General features: G+C 37.0%; 1 pseudogene; it reads right to left on the reverse strand.

Moving 5' to 3' along the window:
• Window positions 1-20,682, reverse strand: part of LOC131825561 (chromobox protein homolog 3-like) — a 56,637-nt pseudogene that overhangs the window by 25,568 nt on the left and 10,387 nt on the right.

Genomic DNA, 20,682 nt, shown 5'->3' on the forward strand with positions numbered 1-20,682 from the left:
TTAATTATTGTTGATGTGTTTCTTTGATTTTGTTACTAATTGGTTTATATAGTTGGCTGCTCCCATGTTAGGGGCATAGATATTTAAAATTGTTAAATCTTCTTGTTGGACAGACCCTTTGAGTATGATATAGTGTCCTTCCTCATCTCTTATTATAGTCTTTGGCTTAAAATCTAATTGATCTGATATAAGGATTGCCACTCCTGCTTTCTTCTGATGTCCATTAGCATGGTAAATTCTTTTCCACCCCCTCACTTTAAATCTGGAGGTGTCTTCGGGCTTAAAATGAGTTTCTTGGAGGCAACATATAGATGGGTTTTGTTTTTTTATCCATTCTGATACCCTGTGTCTTTTGACAGGGGCATTTAGCCCATTAACATTCAGGGTAACTATTGAGAGATATGAATTTAGTGCCATTGTATAGCTTGTAAGGTGACTGTTACTGTATATGGTCTCTGTTCCTTTCTAATCTACCACTTGTAGGCTCTCTCTTTGCTTAGAGGACCCCTTTCAAGCTTTCCTGTAGAGCTGGTTTGGTGTTTGCAAATTCTTTCAGTTTTTGTTTGTTCTTTTAATCTCTCCTTCTATTTTCAATGATAGCCTAGCTGGATATAGTATTCTTGACTGCATGTTTTTCTCATTTAGTGCTCTGAAAATATCATGCCAGCTCTTTCTGGCCTGCCAGGTCTCTGTGGATAAGTCAGCTGCCAATCTAATACTTTTACCATCGTATGTTACAGACTTCTTTTCCCTGGCTGCCTTCAGGATTTTCTCTTTGTCATTGAGACTTGTAAATTTTACTATTAGGTGACGGGGTGTGGGCCTATTCTTATTGATTTTGAGGGGCATTCTCTCAACCTCCTGAATTTTGATGCTCGTTCCCTTTGCCATATTGGGGAAATTCTCCCCAATAATTCTCTCCAGTGTACCTTCTGCTCCCCTCTCTCTTTCTTCTTCTTCTGGAATCCCAATTATTCTAATGTTGTTTCGTCTTATGGTGTCACTTATCTCTCGAATTCTCCCCTCGTGGTCCAGTAGCTGTTTGTCCCTCTTTTGCTCAGCTTCTTTATTCTCTGTCATTTGGTCTTCTATATCACTAATTCTTTCTTCTGCCTCATTTATCCTAGCAGTGAGAGCCTCCATTTTTGATTGCACCTCATTAATAGCTTTTTTGATTCCAACTTGGTTAGGTTTTAGTTCTTTTATTTCTCCAGAAAGGGCTTTTATATCTCTCGAGAGGGTTTCTCTTATATCTTCCATGCCTTTTTCGAGCCCGGCTAGAACCTTGAGAATTGTCATTCTGAACTCTAAATCTGACATATTACCAATGTCTGTATTGATTAGGTCCCTAGCCTTCGGTACTGCCTCTTGTTCTTTTTTTTGTGTTGAATTTTTCCGCCTTGTCATTTTGTCCAGATAAGAGTATATGAAGGAGCAAGTAAAATACTAAAAGTGTGGCAACAGCCCCAGGAAAATATGCTTTAACCAAATTAGAAGAGATCCCAAATCGTGAGGGGGGAGAAAGGGGATAAAAAGAGGTTCACAAAGGAAGAAAGAAAAAAAAAAGAAAAAAGAAAAAGAAAAGAAAAGAAAAGAATTAAAAAAAGAAAACAATTAAGAAAAATATAAAAAAGAAAAAATATATATATTGGATAAACTAGTTAAAAAACGTTAAAAAAGAAAAAGGTAAAAGTTAAAAAAAAAATTACCAGAAGGCGAGAAAAAAATCAAAAAATGAAAAAGAAAAAAATTAAATTAACTGCAAGACTAAAAAAAATCACAGGGAAAAAGCCATGAGTTCCGTGCTTTGCTTTCTCCTCCTCTGGAATTCTGCTGCTCTCCTTGGTATTGAAACCGCACTCCTTGGTAGGTGAACTTGGTCTCGGCTGGATTTCCTGTTGATCTTTCAGAAAGTGGTTGTTTTTCTGTTTCCAGAATTGCTGTTCTTCTCTTTGATCTGCCGATGGATTTTCAGGTGGTTGCAATCTTTAGATAAGCTATCTAGCTGATCTCCGGCTAGCTGAAGTAGTCTCAGCCTGCTACTTCTCCGCCATCTTGACTCCTCCCCTATAAATCTTAGAAGTTGTATATCATCTGCAAATTTGTTTCAACTTTCTTAGCCTTCACCAAAGTCACTGATCAACACAGCTTCAGAGGAAACAGCTGCGCCACTACTCCTTCAATGCCCTGATTTTATTAATTTATGTTTTAAAGATTTTGAAATTTAGAGAGAGAGAGAGAGAAAGAGAGAGCATGCGTGCATGAGTGAAGAGAGAGGCAGAGGGAGAGAATCTTAGACTCCCTGGTGAGCTTGGAGCCATGCAGGGCTCTCTACCCAGGGCTCAGTCTTACAAGCCATGAGATCATGGCCTGAGCTGAAAGCAAGAGTTGGATGCTTAACCAACTTAGCCACCCAGGCACCCCTGTTCTGCTTTTAAATATAGATACCAAGTTCTTAATTTAAATTACTGCATTTTTCAGTTGTTGAGAGTTCCATTTAATTATTTTTTAGAAATTCCAGTTCTTTAATATTCTCCATTTGTCATCTATTTTCTTAAACATATTAATTGCATTTACTTTAATCTCTGTGTTAGATAGCTCCAATAAATGGCTCCTCTTTGGGTCTATTTATTTCTTTCAAAGATTTGTTTACTTATTTTAGAGAGAGTAAGTGAGTGAGTGAGTGTGTATGTGTGTGTGTGTGCGCAGGGAAGGGCCCAGTGGGAGGAAAAGGAAGAGGGAAAGAATCCCAAGCAGAATCTTCAGTCAGGGTCCAAGGTGGGGCTTGATCTCACAAGATCGTGACCCAAGGCAAAACCAAGGGTTGGATGCTTAACCAACTAAGCCACCCAGATGCCCCTCCATTTTTATTTCTGGGTATTCCTGGTTATTTTCCATTATTATCCAAAGAACCTTCTCACTCTTGACTGATAGGCAGATAGGATGGGTACAGATTTCATCCATTTAGGAACTTTGCTCACAGGTTCAGGATGTGCTCCTTCTAAGGAGGACAAATATTTGTTTGTCTCTATCACTGGGATATAGTAATTTTAAGATTCTAGTTGAGAGTCCAGATGAGGTGTTTATTAGGTCCCATACTTTTCAGTTCTTAATTTCTTATTTTTCTTCCTAAGCAGTTGAGACTGGCAAACATTTTTATTTTCTTTTCAGAATCTCCATATTTAGCTTCTCGATTTTTGCCCCATGCAGGGTAACCATCCAACAAATGCTTGGGTGGGATACCATCATGTGTTCAACTTCTCTCCCTTCTCTTTCCCGTTAGGAACTGACTGCTCAATTATTGGCTGCCTTAGGGGCATGTTTTTATTTTTGTCTCTTTACACTGATGATTTTTTCAGAAGTTCTACTTTCACAGTTCTTTTTCCAAATTCTGATACCATGCAAATTATTTGCAAATGCTTTGAAGGTAAAAGCAGCTTTCCTGGATTACTTTTCTGACATCTTGGCTTCTCAAGTTCAAATTGCCTTGGTGGCTCTCCTAGCCTTTAAAAAGGTTTTGTTTTGGTATTGTATTCAAGTTTTCTAGTTATTCTTGGAGGAAGAGTTGTTTTTCCATAAGCTATTCTGTCAAATCATTATCAATTATATATCATGAATACATTATCTATTATGTATTTTTTGGCAACAGAATTTTATACCAACATGAATATCTTCTATATTTTATAATTTCTATGAGTTCTTTAAAGGAAGTTATCTTCCATACATGTTTATATATGTTGTGTGTGTGTGTGTGTGTATGTGTGTGTGTCCTGTGTATGTTTTTATTAGTAGAGGCCTTTCTGCAGGACAATTTCATTTTTGTTCTGGTTGGAACTCCCATTTTTGTATCAGTTTTCATATTGGTTTCTGTGATTACATATTTACTGCTCCACATTTGAATTTCACCCATGAAAGAATACTTGTACATGTACAAGATCTGATTTCTTTCAGGTTATTGTCTCCATTCATGGTGGGTGACTAATTTGTGCTGCAGTTTGGGCTGGTGGGTTGAGATGTCAGTAAAGAAAAGCTGTTTTCCTTGTGTCTGGACTTAGTTGATGAAAGTATAGTCTGAATCATGTGAACAGAATTTCGCAATAAATCACCATGTGTTAAAAAAAGACACTTGATGAAACAAAATTAGACCATTGTATGGAAATAATATTACTTATAGAAGGTATTAAAATATTAGAACATACTGTTCACAAGAGTTTTATAGACTGAAATTAGAAATACATGGCAGAACATTTCTTGAAATCAGTGGAAGTGGAATAATTGTTAATAAATCTAATATAAATTAATATTACTTGAAGGTTAAAATAGAGACATTGTTGGTAGGGAGAGAGTAGGTAAGGGAAACTTAATATATTAAGTCCTTACTATGTGTGGGTATTGCATATATTTTATTTCATTTACTTCTCAAAACAATCTTATGAGGTAAATATTAGTTTCTTCATTTTACTGGCAAGGAAATTATGACCTAAAGAAGCATCTCATTTACGGTTACAGTCCTGTAGAGGTAGCTTAGTTCTAAATTAAATTCACTTCAGTTTGATCAGAATATATTGAAGGGACACTGAGGTACAATGGTGGAAGAAGACAGACTAGATCCCTGACCTTTATAAATGGACAAGCTACCCCTTTGGCTTCTCTTAAAGCACTTGCTTTTCTCTTCCATTGCGTATCTCATTCTGTATGTAATAATCTTTTCAGATGTCTGTCTCCTACTCTGGGCTGAGAGTTCTTTGAATGTAGTGAAAGAACCATATCCATCCTTGTATCCCTAGTGCTAAATGAATGAATAGATAAATCCAGTGTTCAAGTGGAGATTGATTTCATAATGAAAGTTGTTCCCCTTAATCCATGGGGCCATAGAAAAAGGAGAGTATGTTAGGAAACACTGCCTAATGAAATATGCCAATAATATGCTCTTCAGTGAGTGAGCAATATATCAGGAGGGGTAGGATGAATCACTTTTCACTTTGATTTTGGAAAGAGAGTTGGCATTGATAATATATACAGATAATTTCCCTCTTTTTATACCACATATAATCTCTTTCTGGATAACAGGAAATAAAAATGACTGATAGTGTGTAGATGGCTATCTTCAATTTCTTTGAAGATGTTTTGCCTTTAAATATATTTCTCTTATTACTTAAAGCACGATGATTTAACAGTGACATAAACAGCTAACTTCTCCAGTCTTTTAAAAATAGTTTTGCCCATAAGTACATCAATGTTATTATTGGACACACAAACAGTTCTCATGTATGATTGGTATAGTTTTCCTAGGAAGATTTTAAATAGCTTTATCAGATTAATTTAGTAAGACTCAGTTGTTGACAATTTCTTTAGAAGGCTGTGGCAGAGGATACATATAGGCAAAGCTGTTATAAAATGGGGAAGTGTGGAACATCATAGTGGTTTACAGAAGAATGTGGCTTATTCAAGTATTGCAAAGGAGTTTTGAGGAGTAGTCCATGTGAGGACAGCTCAGCCTTACACAGTCAATTAAGGACACAGGTTTCTTTTAACTTGAGCTCTCTACATTCTGGGGCTTTCTCTTAATCTATATAGTCAAGCTAAATCTTAGGCCCACCAGACAGGGAGGAGTGGAGGTTTAGGGCAAAATATTCTTTTCTCATAAGTAATGAAACATAAGTTGCACACCTTACTTCTGCCCATGTTAAGTTGATGATAAGCATTATATGGCTATTTAAGGGTGATCAGGCAATACACCATTAACTGGGCAATTATTGCTTAAACTCTATTACTGTGGAAGAGTAGGAGAATGGATTTTGTGAGACAACTGACAGTCTCTACTGGTAATGGCAATACTGGAATTGACAGGACAGAAAATAAGTTTCGGGGGCTGGGTTCCCAAAAATCTTTGGTATCAATTGTTCATAAATGACTTAATGTGGCTAAACTGCTTTCTCAAAGCTAAGATTTTACACATTTTAATACTGAGAAGAGTTTGTTTAGTTATTCCTAAAAAATCTTTATTCCAGTTTGGGGTAGCTAACACAACATAATTCCCATCTCTTTTTTTATGAGTCAGTCAGAAATATATTGCTTGACTATTGCTCATGTGTCTGGTCAGTTAGTTGTGGATTCCAAAGCACAGACACAAAGAGTTTTGCTTTGCTGAGTGTTAAAATAATAGCGGACATAAATGACTTTCTGAGCCATTTGAGTTTATTTAATAGGAATTTATCAGGAGCATCTGGCTGGCTCAGTTGGTTAAGCGGCTGACTTTTGGTTTTGGTGACATCATGATCTCTTGGGGTCTGGGGTAGAGTTCTGCATCAGAATCCACACTCAGCAGAGAGTCTGCATGAAGATTCTCTCCCTCCGACCCTCCTCTAACTTGCTTGCTTTCTTGCATACTCTGTTTCTCTAAAATAAATAAATAAATCTTAAAAAAATATAAATAGGAATTTATCAAGTGATGTTCATTAAAGATGAACCTTTTGATTCCAGCTGTTATCAAACATTCTTGCCTAGTCATTTCATTCTTTTCAACCATTGTGTTTATTTTTTTTTCTTGACATGAGAAATTTCTTTAACAAACATTAACTTAAACATGTGTAGTAACAAATCTCTTTCAGGACTTGAAGTATTAGTTCACAGACACACAAAAAGCATTTCCAATCTTCATTTAAAATGTTCTCAGAAACTTTGTGTCTAATAAGTTGTTGAAAACTACAAAAGTTAAAACTAAAATATATAAGTAAATGACCCTGTTTTAGAAAGCATTTAGGGTGATCAGTCTTCTTAAATGTGAGCTAATGTAATAGAGCCTTTCTGGGCTCCCTGGTACTTTTAATGTGGTGTTTATATTATATCCTAAGTTGGCCAGTTTATTGTCATGGAAAATATTAATTTGGAGATTGAAAAATATGTATAGTTGACTGTTTATTTAATCTGGCAATCAACTTGAATGGAACATTCTATGGGTCCTTCTCATTTCTTTCTGTTCTCCCCTGCCTCTCCTACCATACCAACTTCAGAGGCAACTTTGTTCTCTAATGAATACCAGTTTGTGGCATGAAATGGGTTGAGATGTTTAGAATGCATGCTGATAATGTTGCTGATAAGACAGACTCAACTGTTTTATGGTTGGTCCTGGGACATTTAGGTATAAACTGGGGAATGAATTATCTTTTTTTGTTGTTTTAAAAACTGTTCTGTCTTTACTAGAGCCTTGTTACTTAAAGTGTGGCCTCTGGATAAACAAAGTCCACATCATCTGGGAGCTTGTTAGAAAGGTAGAATTTGAAACTCTATTTCAGACTAGAATCAGAATCTGTATGCTATACACATCTCTAGATGATTCTGTATACGGTTAAGCGTGGGGAAGCACTGTACTAGAAAATCTGATGAAGCGTAGGGGTCTAGTTCTTAGTAGGACATTAATAAGACAATCTCAGATCTATTGTTCCATACATATAATATCTCAGTTGACTCTAGTCTCCTTGAGACTTTAGAAACATGGAATCCATGGATCATCAGACAATTGCAGGAGCTTCTTTAGTTTAACCTAATCTAAAAGTCTGAACTGATAAAAATGGAGATGCAAACCACTAACAATACAGATATCTCACACAGGATTTTTGTCCAGAATATACAATAAATTCTATAACTTTATAATAAGAAGCTAAATAATTCAATAAAAATCGGTAAAATATTTGCATAGACACCTTACAAAGAAGATATTTGAATGTAATAAGTGCCTGTAAGATGCTAAACACCATTTGTTAGCACAAAAACATACAAATTAAGGTTACAGTAAGATTGCTTTGCATGCCTACTAGAATGGCTAAAATAAGGACTACTAATACTAAGTGCTGGAAAGAATGTGGAACATGCATACACTGCTATTGGAAGTGTAAGATGGCACAATCTTCTTTCAAAGACAGTTTGGTAGTTTCTTATAATGTTGAACATATGACACCAGCAATTCCACTTCTAGGTATTTACTGGGGGAATTGTACATAAATGTTCATACTGGTTTTATGCATATTAGCCCCAAACTAGAGAAAACCCAAATGTCTATCAACAGGTGAATGCATAAAGGAACTGCAGTATATCCATACAATGGAATATTTCTCCACAGTAAAAAGGAATGGACTACGGATATATGCAGTGACATGGATGACTCACAAAATCTTTATGAGGAAGGAAGTTTTATCCCCAACAGTTGCATAGTGTATGAGTCCATTACAAGAAATTGTAAAAAAAAAAAAAAAGTTGGGGGATCTTATTTACAGTGGCAGAAAGCAGACAAATGCTTACCTGGGGCTGGGGGTTCAGAAAGCTTGACTACAAATGGACACAAGGAAACTTTTGGAGTGATGGAAATATTGGGTTTCAATCATTGTAATTATAGGGCATATCTATGTTATAATTTTTCAAAACTGTACACTTAAAATAGGTACATTTTATTGTATATAAATTGTTAATCAATAGTGTTGATTAAACCAAACCAAAAAAAGCCAGAGCAAACTTAAGCATTTAATTACCAAGATCTACACCAATCCTCCAGGAAAATCTAATATCAGAGAAAACTCTTACTACCATAATATTTAGCTTCTTTTTCCTTTGTAGTACCTGGGAATTTCCCTTTATTTCCCATGAACTTAACGACAACAACAAAAATACCCAAATCAGAGATGGTTGTATCTTATGTAGCATTTCTAGGCTTTTGTTGGCTGGAAAAAATTGAAAGTTTATTTTATTCCATTGTTTTCTGAATTTAAAATTTCTGTGATAATTATGGAAGTATGTAAGTAATATAAGTCTCTCCTCTTCTCTTTATAACTTTTCAATATAATCTATTTCTTATCATTTTTTTATGGAGTGCTGAATCCCATTTTATTATTTATTTATTTATTTTAAAGATTTTATTTATTTGATGGATAGAGATCACAAGTAGGCAGAGAGGAAGGCAGAGAGGGAGGGCGAGACAGAAAGCCTAATGCAGGGCTTGATCCCAGGACCCTGAGATCACCACTTGAGCTGAAGGCAGAGGCTTAACCCACTGAGCCACTCAGACACCTCTGAGTCCCATTTTAATGGTGAGGGTGAAGCCAACGCTTTCTCTAAGAAGGATAGGGGTATATGGATCACAGTCAACTGTCTGAAGAGCTAAATGCTCAAGTTACATATCATCTAGGATTCCTTATAGAAGTGCCCTTCTAAAACCTTCTAGATGATTCGAAAGTAATATACTTTTGTAAAAGACCTGGGGCATTTCTTTTTTTTTTATATAATTTTTTAATTTTTTATAAACATATATTTTTATCCCCAGGGGTTCAGGTCTGTGAATCACCAGGTTTACACACTTCACAGCACTCACCAAAGCACATACCCTCCCCAATGTCCATAATCCCACCCCCTTCTCCCAAACCCCCTCCCCCCAGCAACCCGAATGTTTATAGCAGCAATGTCCACAATAGCCAAACTATGGAAAGAACCTAGATGTCCATCAACAGATGAATGGATCAAGAAGATGTGGTATATATACACAATGGAATACTATGCAGCCATCAAAAGAAATGAAATCTTGCCATTTGCGACAACATGGATGGAACTAGAGTGTATCATGCTTAGCGAAATAAGTCAAGCAGAGAAAGACAACTATCATATGATATCCCTGATATGAGGAAGTGGTGATGCAACATGGGGGCTTAAGTGGGTACGAGAAGAATAAATGAAAGAAGATGGGATTGGGAGGGAGACAAACCATAAGTGACTCTTAATCTCACCTGGGGCATTTCTTAAAAATCTCTTATTGTGGACATAATTCATAAATCTATAAATTGTGTTTTGTTCCTTTTTTGGCCTCACTACCCCCTACCCCTATACCCTACTCTATAGAAGACTTTATTTTCCTTGCATTTCTTTTTGCATTTGTTTGAAGAAGCCATTAATCCTTACATCTGCATGTTTTCTCGTCCTTCTGTTTGAAATACTCATTCCTTTTTATCCTTTTGATGAATTTAATGCTCATCTTTCAAATATCCCTCTCTCCAGGAAGTTTTGCTAGCCAACCACAGACAAAGTTAGTTGCCTTATCTTTGTATACTACAGCATCTTGTATATGGCTCCATTAGGAATCTTAATCAATATTAGTAGTTTATTTGAATATCTGTTTCCTTCATTATACTATAAGGACGTGGAGGGAAGGAAATACTTTCTATTTACCTCTGTTTCTCTATTGCTTAACACGGAGGCACAGATGTAGATCTTGGTAAATAAATGCATGTTCTTACTAATAAAATTCATTTCAAAACTTAAGAGTGAAACAAAGCATTGAATCTTTGAAATAAGTTGCTGTTTTTTAAAAATTATTTTTTATTAACATATAATGTATCATTTGCCCCAGGGGTACAGGTCTGTGAATGATCAGGCTTACACACTTCACAGGAGTGAAGTACCATAGCACATACCCTCCCCAATGTCCGTAACCCCACCACCCTCTCCCGACCCCCCTCAGCAACCCTTAGTTTGTTTCATGAGATTAAGACTCTCTTATTGTTTGTCTTCCTCCCAATATCATCTTGTTTCATTTTTTCCTTCCCTTCCCCCTACAACCCCCTGACCTTCCTCTCAAATTCCTCATATCAGAGAGATCATATGATAATTGTCTTTCTCTAATTAACTTATTTTGCTCAGTATAATACCCTCTAGTTCCATCCACACATTGCAAATGGCAATATTTTGTTTCTTTTGATGGCTGCAGAGTATTCCATTGTATCTATAGACCACATCTTCTTTATCCATTCATCTGTTGATGGATATCATACAGGAATTCAGTAAAGTGTCAGGATAAAAAATCAATGCACAGAAATTAGTTGCATTTCTATACATCAACAGCGAGACTGAAGAAAGAGAAGCTAAAGAGTCAGTCCCATTTACAATTACACCCAAAACCATAAGATATCTTTCTTTTTAAAAAATATTTAATTTATTTATTTGAGAGAGAGGCAGAGAGCAAGCTGGGTGAGCACCAGTGTTCAGGAGAGGGCAGAGGGTGAAGGAGGACTGAGGGAGAGGGAGAAGCATGCTCTTTGCTGAGCAGAGAGCTGGCCATGGACTGGATCCCAGGACGCTGGGTTCAAGACCTGAGCAGAAGGCAGATGCTTAACAAGCCGAGCAAGAAAGGCACCCCTGTATTTTCTTCTAATAATAATTAAACATAAAAAAAAGAAAAGTAATATCACCTGTTCCCCTATTTCTCTGTTAGAAACTCTGAGCACAATTTTTTTTTAAATTTTTTATTTTTTATAAACATATATTTTTGTCCCCAGGGGTACAGGTCTGTGAATCACCACGTTTACACACTTCACAGCACTCACCAAAGCACATACCCTCCCCAATGTCCATAATCCCACCCCCTTCTCCCAAACCCCCTCCCCCTAGCAACCCTCAGTTTGTTTTGTGAGATTAAGAGTCACTTATGGTTTGTCTCCCTCCCAATCCCATCTTGTTTCATTTATTCTTCTCCTACCCACTTAAGCCCCCATGTTGCATCACCACTTTCTCATATCAGGGAGATCATATGATAGTTGTCTTTCTCTGCTTGACTTATTTCGCTAAGCGTGATACGCTCTAGTTCCATCCATGTTGTTGCAAATGGCAAGATTTCATTTCTTTTGATGGCTGCATAGTATTCCATTGTGTATATATACCACATCTTCTTGATCCATTCATCTGTTGATGGACATCTAGGTTCCTTCCATAGTTTGGCTATTGTGGACATTGCTGCTATAAACATTCGGGTGCACGTGCCCCTTTGGATCACTACGTTTGTATCTTTAGGGTAAATACCCAATAGTGCAATTGCTGGGTCATAGGGCAGTTCTATTTTCAACATTTTGAGGAACCTCCATGCTGTTTTCCAGAGTGGTTGCACCAGCTTGCATTCCCACCCACAGTGTAGGAGGGTTCCCCTTTCTCCGCATCCTCGCCAGCATCTGTCATTTTCTGACTTGTTGATTTTAGCCATTCTGACTGGTGTGAGGTGATATCTCATTGTGGTTTTGATTTGTATTTCCCTGATGCCGAGTGATATGGAGCACTTTTTCATGTGTCTGTTGGCCATCTGGATGTCTTCTTTGCAGAAATGTCTGTTCATGTCCTCTGCCCATTTCTCAATAGATGCTGAAAAAGCATTTGACAAAGTACAGCATCCCTTCCTGATCAAAACTCTTCAAAGTGTAGGGATAGAGGGCACATACCTCAATATCATCAAAGCCATCTATGAAAAACCCACCGCAAATATCATTCTCAATGGAGAAAAACTGAAAGCTTTTCTGCTAAGGTCAGGAACACGGCAGGGATGTCATTATCACCACTGCTATTCAACATAGTACTAGAGGTCCTAGCCTCAGCAATCAGACAACAAAAGGAAATTAAAGGCATCCAAATCGGCAAAGAAGAAGTCAAATTATCACTCTTCGCAGATGATATGATACTATATGTGGAAAAGCCAAAAGACTCCACTCCAAATCTGCTAGAACTTGTACAGGAATTCAGTAAAGTGTCAGGATATAAAATCAATGCACAGAAATCAGTTGCATTTCTCTACACCAACAGCAAGAAAGAAGAAAGAGAAATTAAGGAGTCAATCCCATTTACAATTGCACCCAAAACTGAGCACAGTTTTTGATTAACAATTCTACAACTTCTTGGTATTTTCTGGTTTGCTTGTATCAGTCTTTGGTTCTATTTTAATCATCTTTGATCTTATTTTGTCTCTGTTTTTATTGTAAGTAATCCCAAATGTGTTTTAAAATGTAAAGACCTGGATAAAAACTGAAAACTATGAGACTGGATTCAAGGGGATGCCCTTAGAGAATCTTGGGACTGAAAAGAATAGGTGGCCTTGATGTTTCTAGTGGAGGGGAGAGCATTCATTATTCATTCATCAGAGGCAGAGAAAAACCTCCCTGAGCATTTTGTTAAGTCCTTAACTGAGGGCAGTTTAAGGAAAGGTATAGAGATTCTCCGATCTGTTGGGTGCATTAGTACATTATATAGTCAAATTTGGATAGTGTGAATTACATATTTTCCAGAAGGCTTTGAATCCCAAGAAATTTAACAGCAATATTTTTAAACATTACACTGTTTTAAAACTGTAAGGCAATTTTACATTGGATCTACAATCAACTTTCTAAGTGCCAAGGGGAAGAAAAACACTAGTGAATTAGAAACTGAAATGAAGTCAACCCTATAATCTTTATTTCTTTTGTTATACTTACCTGCCCATCCTCATCTCCTTGTTTTCTCTCCCCTCACGCTCCCTGTTCTCTTAATCCAAATTCAACATGCAGCTTTTGATTTTTGAATGCTTTTCTTTGGAGTGAATCAAGAACACATGAGATTTCATTTCCTACCTCAGATATTTCCCCCCACTGTCTTTAAGCCCAGTGGAAACTTGAATTGCTTGATTCTTCATTTACCTCCTAGTTTAGGAAATGTGCGGCTCAAAGGAGTGAGAGAAAGTAAAAACTTTCATCTTCATTGAGCTAAGACACTAATTCAATTATATAATGAATTCAAGTCTTTGAAAGTCTATGCCTGAGATCTAACTGCCTCTTGATTTCTGAAAAACCAAATTTGTGTCATTTGGTTATTCTTTCCACTTCTTCTTCTTCTTCTTCTTCTTTTTTTTAAGATTTTATTTATGTATTTGACAGATCACAAGCAGGCAGAGAGGAAGGCAGAGAAGGGGTGGGGGCAGAAGGCTCCCCACCGAGCAGAGAGCCCAACATGAGACTCAATCCCAGGACCCCGAGATTATGATCAGAGCTGAAGGCAGAGACTTAACCCACTGAGCCAGCCAGGCGCCCCTATTCTTTCCACTTCTATGAAATTTTTCTCCATGTCCTACCTAGTCCTAAAACAACACTTGTTTTGCTTAAATAAGGCACAAAAGTGTTGCATAAATCTAGACTGGGTAGAAAGAGGTGCAGAGAGGCCAAGAGGGAGGGTCTGCTAAGGTAACTAAGAAGCTGCTTAGAGTTCACTACCTCTTTATTATAGAACTACCTGGAGCTTTGATGGAAGTTATCTATATGGCAGCAGGTGCAACCCTATCTTTAGAGACTATCATGATTTCTACTGCGTGGGACAGTCTGAAGTTCTTCCCATGATTTAACTGCCTTCTTATACTTTATATCTTATGCCAGCGGGTGGTAGATTATAGCTCATGGCCCAAATATTATGTCTGTATATGGTTCATATATTACGAATAACTTTTACATTTTTAAATGGTTGACCAAAAAATTAAAGAAGAATATTTTGTGACACATGAAAAATTATGTGAAATCCTAATTGCAGTGTCCATAAATAAAATTTTATTGGAACATTTGTTTACATATGGTCTACAGTTGCTTTCATGTGATATTGGCAAGGTTGAATAGTTGCAACAGAGACTATATGTCCCACAAGGTCCAAGATATTTACTCTATGGCTCTTAACAGAAAATATTTGCTGAATCTGGGACTAGACTTGTGTTTCTTTTAGTTCCTGTACTCCCTTGTCCATGTGGACTCTTTCTTGTTTCAGGACATCCTGGATGTATAAGCCCATCCCTTCATTGCTTCCATGGGGAAAAAAGTCATTATTATCAAGGCTTTATATATTTTTGAAGACTTTTACTGAATTACTTGTTATGCCCTTCTCGTTTTTTTTTTTTTTTTTTTTCTTCTTCCTTTCCTCCTCTCCATCTGGTAAAACTAAGAATTTCTTCCAGGTCACTCCTGTATATTCTCAGGTTCCCTGTGGGTCACAGCATCTACCTTAGGCAGGCTTGTTGAGGAACTGTTTCTAAACAAAGCTAGTGCTCCCTGTGGAAAAGAATTCTGGCGTTCTGGCGAATACAGTCTTCACACTTAATTACTATGGGAGAACAATAGTTCTCTAGTGATTTAGCTGAGGCTCAGAGCCTTCTCTAGGTGCAAATGATTTTGCTCTTTAATTAATTAATTAATTAATTAATTAATTATTTTTTACTCTTTAATACTCTTAGAGAGGATCTCAGTTGGATCACAAAGTTGCTTCACAGTGTACTTTATCCCTGCATTCTTTCAGACATCAGACCTCTGGATGGTCTTTTGACTTTAATCCTCTTGTTTATAACAATGAAAGAAGAGATCAGAGGCTGTTCTCTCAGATGCTTTCAGCTACTTAAACTTATAATTATAGTAGCCTGATTTTTCTTGCACAATGCTTAGCAATTTAGTTTTTAATCAAAACATCACACTCAGAACTTTAGTCCGAGTGGTGGGTCAGTGATCTGTTGTTACATGGAAAGATTGCCCAGTGAGTAGCTGGGATTATTAAAATATATGGCGATGTCAGAAATTTTGGCTGGAGTCCTGATAGAGACTAGAGGATATTAATCAAATTCTTCTGAGGGGTGCTCTTTGTTCACCTGGTCATGGTTTTAAAAGCTTTAAAAGAGTCCTTCTTGGTACCATAGCTAAACAGATAATAAAATATGTATATAAAATATATAACATTCTCTTCCTTTCAGCATATAGAAGGAGAAATATATAAAATATTTGCATATTATTATATATTTCTGGCCAAAATATAGTTGTAAATTTTGCTTCAAACATGTTAGAATTATAGGTATAAAAGACAGGAATGGGCTCAAAATACACAGGAACATTTCAATGGAAAGAAAAAAATCAAAGTTTGATTGAGGTTCACACTGTGGATTTGCTGAGCTTTGGATGAACATGAAAATAGGGACTATATGGGGCTTCCTGTTTAATGTCCCTTGCTCTGGAAGTGAGACAGAAAGAGACTATTGTGGGTTTATGACTAACAAGAATCCATGAGTCTGATGAACAAGTCTCCCACTGACTTGGAGAGTGAACTGGATTTTTTGTATTTCCCCAAATCACTCAGGGGTAAATCCTTTGAATTATCAATATAAGTTCATGTGGAATGGAGAGAGAAAAAGAGAGACAGACAGACAGACACACATGAAGAACCAAGGCTCACACTCAAAAGAGTCTGAGACACAAAGTTCTACAACAAATGAAGAAATTTTAAGCTAAGAATGAAGGTTAAATAAATCAACAATCTGTTGAAAAATTAGTCCAGATAAAAACAATAGACAACAAATCACAGAGCTGTAAAGCAAGTTGACAGTCTTGACTATGTAAAATTAAAAGAAAATTTCTATGATAAATGTCACTGCACTGACAGTAGTGTTTAGGATTTGTTTGCTAAAGAAGACTCTCAAGACCCCAGATGACAGTGTTTTCAAACCCACAGTTCATTTTTGGAAAATGATATAATATAGCAACAGCATTAAAATAAGGATATGTACCATATCTAAGAGTAGCTTGGCAGCAAGAGGTCTGGAGAGGCCAGGTACCGACTCCAGGTACACTCTGGAGAGCTGTACCAGGATGCATTTAATCTACCAGATCAGTAACCACTGACGTGTGTAGACATATCTCAGAACTAGGGAGCCTAAAATGGGTTTCAGATGGGGCTTCTTTTACCTTGCTGGTCACTTCCATGTAACCAATCTGAATGTCAGAGCATTTCTAGGCATCCTAATGAGGCTAGATATAAATCTTCAGTCTCAGTGTCATTAATCAACAATGCTAACAAACTGGCATAAACTACTCTCCAACTTACCAGAAAGTAATAGTTACAAAGAAATGCTATTAATCAGTTCATTTCATACTTTGACCTAGGCATCAGTGCTGTGTAGGTACTTCAGCAAGAACAGTTTGGGCTAATTTCCAGACCTACAGAAATCAGTCCTCCCAATACAGCCACCATGAACAAAGTCAAAATACAAGTGACAAACTAGGAAAATGAGTTGCAACCTACATTGTAGATAAATAGTCAATTTCTCTAAAACATAAAGAATTTTTATTACTGGCTGTCTAGAGCTGTGGTGGATAGAGAATTGGGGTGTGATGTCTAAGAGATGCGGAGTTTGGTGGAGGGGGGATGAAAATACTCTAAAATTGATTGTGGTGATGGTTGCACAATATTATTAATACACTGATAACCATTGAAATATACCCTTAAATTTGAATGAATGGTATGTGAATTATATCTCAAAAAAGCTGTTTTTAAGAGAAGGGAAAAATAATTTTTATTAATCAATATGATGAAGACAGCCCAATGGAAAAACAGCCAAAGGATAAGAAGAGACACCTTGCAGAAACAACATCATTCTTAAACATATAAAAATAAGCATTTGAAAAAATGTTTACTCTTATTCATGGTAAGGAAAATGCATATGGAAACAACTGAAATGCCATTTTTCACCTATTGTTTGGCAAAGGTCACACTGACTTTTTGTGACAACTTTTTGTTGACAACATTGACAACTCATGTTGTGTTAGTAAGGCTGTCAGCAAACCACTCTCCTTATAGCTGGGCACTGAGGCCTTTCTTGATAAATTATCTAGGAATCGCATTTCATTGTCTATATTGTGAGATACCTTTGATGTAGGATTTTTATACCTATAAACCCTTCCATCAGGAGTGATTTTCTTAGTGCATAAATCAGTCAATGTCCTCCCATTGTACCAGCCACTCTCTTCGTGTCCCTACTCTTGCTTCTTACATTCCAGGGATCATTGCACATGCTAATCTCTTCACCATGGATGCAAGAAATAACAAACAAAAATTGGTATAATAAATTAGTCTACCTAATTATCTAATAAGAAAACTCCTTAATTTTAAGAAGTTAAAAAAGATGAATATAGGTAAATATATATATATATATATATATATATATATATATATATATGTATATATACATATATATATATATTCTGGATGAAATTTACAAGATGAATAGTGTTGAATGGATGTGTGTATTTGAAATATTTTAAGTTCCCAATGCTAATTGGGATTGAAATCTGAATACCCAAAATATTTTATTTAAAACCATTTAGCAGTGAGGATGCTTGAAAAAAATGTATAGCATTATTCAATGCTTTTTCAGTAAAGTGAGCTAGACATTGTAGGGGGATATCAGTAAAAATGAGACAATGATTCTTTCCTCAAGTAGCTCATGCTATTGTCTACAAGAGAAGTTAAATGACTACAGAAATAACCTGGGACAGGGTTAGAAAATTTTGGCCCTGTGAAGGGCCAGATATTAAATATTTTAGGCTTTGCCAGCCAGAGGGCCTCTGTTGCAACTATTCAGCTCTGCTGTTGTAGTGCAAGAGCAGCCACAGGACAGTAGATAAAGAAATGGGTGTTGCTGTGTTACAATAAAACTATGAACAGGTGGCAGCCTGGATTTGACCCATGGGCCATTGTTTGCTTATACTGAAAGATATAAAGTAATGATTTGATTTCAGAAATACTAATAAATGGGGGTTCAGAGGAGGGAGAGCTTGCATCTAGACAGCAGTCATCTGCAAGGACTTCATTGGGGTAATGGTACTTAATCTGGAACCTTAGTGTTGGGTAAAATATAAATTTGGGGATGTGATGGGGAGAAAGATAAGGTTGAGGAAGGAAGAATGTTCTTGGTAGAGGAAAAATATGTAAACAGAAGCACAGTGGAGTTGGTTATCCAATGGGTGTCTAGTAGCAATTCGGTTTGAGAATAATACACATTAAGTGGAGTAATAGAAATATAGGTGGGAAGGAGGGTTTGGGCCCAACCAAGAAATGCTTTACAATCAGAAAAAGGAGAATGGATTTATTATGTTATCACTTTGGGAGTGCTAGTGGAGAACCACAGAGTCACAGAGTGGTATAGTCACTCATGCCTTTGGAAAGTTTATCTGATGTTCTAGGGGTCCTAAAGCTTAAACAGGGGTTCTCTTCAAGAAAAAGAATACAACACTACACATTTGACGTCAGGTGTAAGGGTTTAGAAGGGGCTCAAATAAATTTTGGGCCCCCAAATCCAAGTTTCATAGCTTCCTGGAAAATTACTTCTGTGGGTGGTATATGTGCAGTGGTTACAACAGTAGTCTTGGCAAGAAATAACAAGACCTTGATATGGAAATGGCAGAGGTAATTGGGAAGAAGGGACAAACATCAGAGTCAGTAGAAGTTAAAGTGGAGGGCTTGGCAACTAGCAAACTAAAAATGCACAGATTGACATTATCTAGTGGGAGCAAAGAAGAAAAGACAAAGATGGATCTGAGATCTACAGTTTAGAAGGTAGTGATGACCCTCAACTCTACAGTCAACTAATCTTCGACAAAGCAGGAAAGAATGTCCAATGGAAAAAAGATAGCCTCTTCAATAAATGGTGCTGGGAAAATTGGACGGCCACATGCAGAAAAATGAAATTGGACCATTTCCTTACACCACACACAAAAATAGACTCAAAGTGGATGAAGGACCTCAATGTGTGAAAGGAGTCCATCAAAATCCTTGAGAACACAGGCAGCAACCTTTTCGACCTCAGCCGCAGCAACATCTTCCTAGGAACATCGCCAAAGGCAAGGGAAGCAAGGGCAAAAATGAACTATTGGGATTTCATCCAGATCAAAAGCTTTTGCACAGCAAAGGAAACAGTTAACAAAATCAAAAGACAACTGACACAATGGGAGAAGATATTTGCAAACGACATATCAAATAAAGGACTAGTGTCCAGAATCTATAAAGAACTTAGCAAACTCAACACCCAAAGAACAAATAATCCAATCAAGAAATGGGCAGAGGACATGAACAGACATTTCTGCAAAGAAGACATCCAGATGGCCAACAGACACATGAAAAAGTGCTCCATATCACTCGGCATCAGGGAAATACAAATCAAAACCACAATGAGATATCACCTCACACCAATCAGAATGGCTAAAATAAACAAGTCAGAAAATGACAGATGCTGGCGAGGATGCGGAGAAAGGGGAACCCTCCTACACTGTGGGTGGGAATGCAAGCTGGTGCAACCACTCTGGAAAACAGCATGGAGGTTCCTCAAAATGTTGAAAATAGAACTGCCCTATGACCCAGCAATTGCACTATTGGGTATTTACCCTAAAGATACAAATGTAGTGATCCAAAAGGGCACATGCACCCGAATGTTTATAGCAGCAATGTCCACAATAGCCAAACTATGGAAAGAACCTAGATGTCCATCAACAGATGAATGGATCAAGAAGATGTGGTATATATACACAATGGAATACTATGCAGCCATCAAAAGAAATGAAATCTTGCCATTTGCGACAACATGGATGGAACTAGAGCGTGTCATGCTTAGCGAAATAAGTCAAGCAGAGAAAGACAACTATCATATGATCTCCCTGATATGAGAAAGTGGTGATGCAACATGGGGGCTTAAGTGGGTAGGAGAAGAATCAATGAAACAAGATGGGATTGGGAGGGAGACAAACCATAAGTGACTCTTAATCTCACAAAACAAACTGAGGGTTGCTGGGGGGAGGGGGTTTGGGAGAAGGGGGTGGGATTATGGACATTGGGGAGGGTATGTGCTTTTTGAGTGCTGTGAAGTGTGTAAACCTGGTGATTCACAGACCTGTACCCCTGGGGATAAAAATATATGTTTATAAAAAATAAAAAATTTAAATAAAAAAGAAGAAGGTAGTGATGACATGAATAGAAAAAGATAACACAGAGGAGATGCAGCTTTGCAGCAGAAGAAGATGCAATCAGTGTTAACAGAGTGATCTAAAATTGTCTAAAGTTATC

The sequence above is a fragment of the Mustela lutreola genome, chromosome 2 (assembly GCF_030435805.1).
Source record: "Mustela lutreola isolate mMusLut2 chromosome 2, mMusLut2.pri, whole genome shotgun sequence".
Lineage (NCBI taxonomy): Eukaryota > Metazoa > Chordata > Mammalia > Carnivora > Mustelidae > Mustela > Mustela lutreola.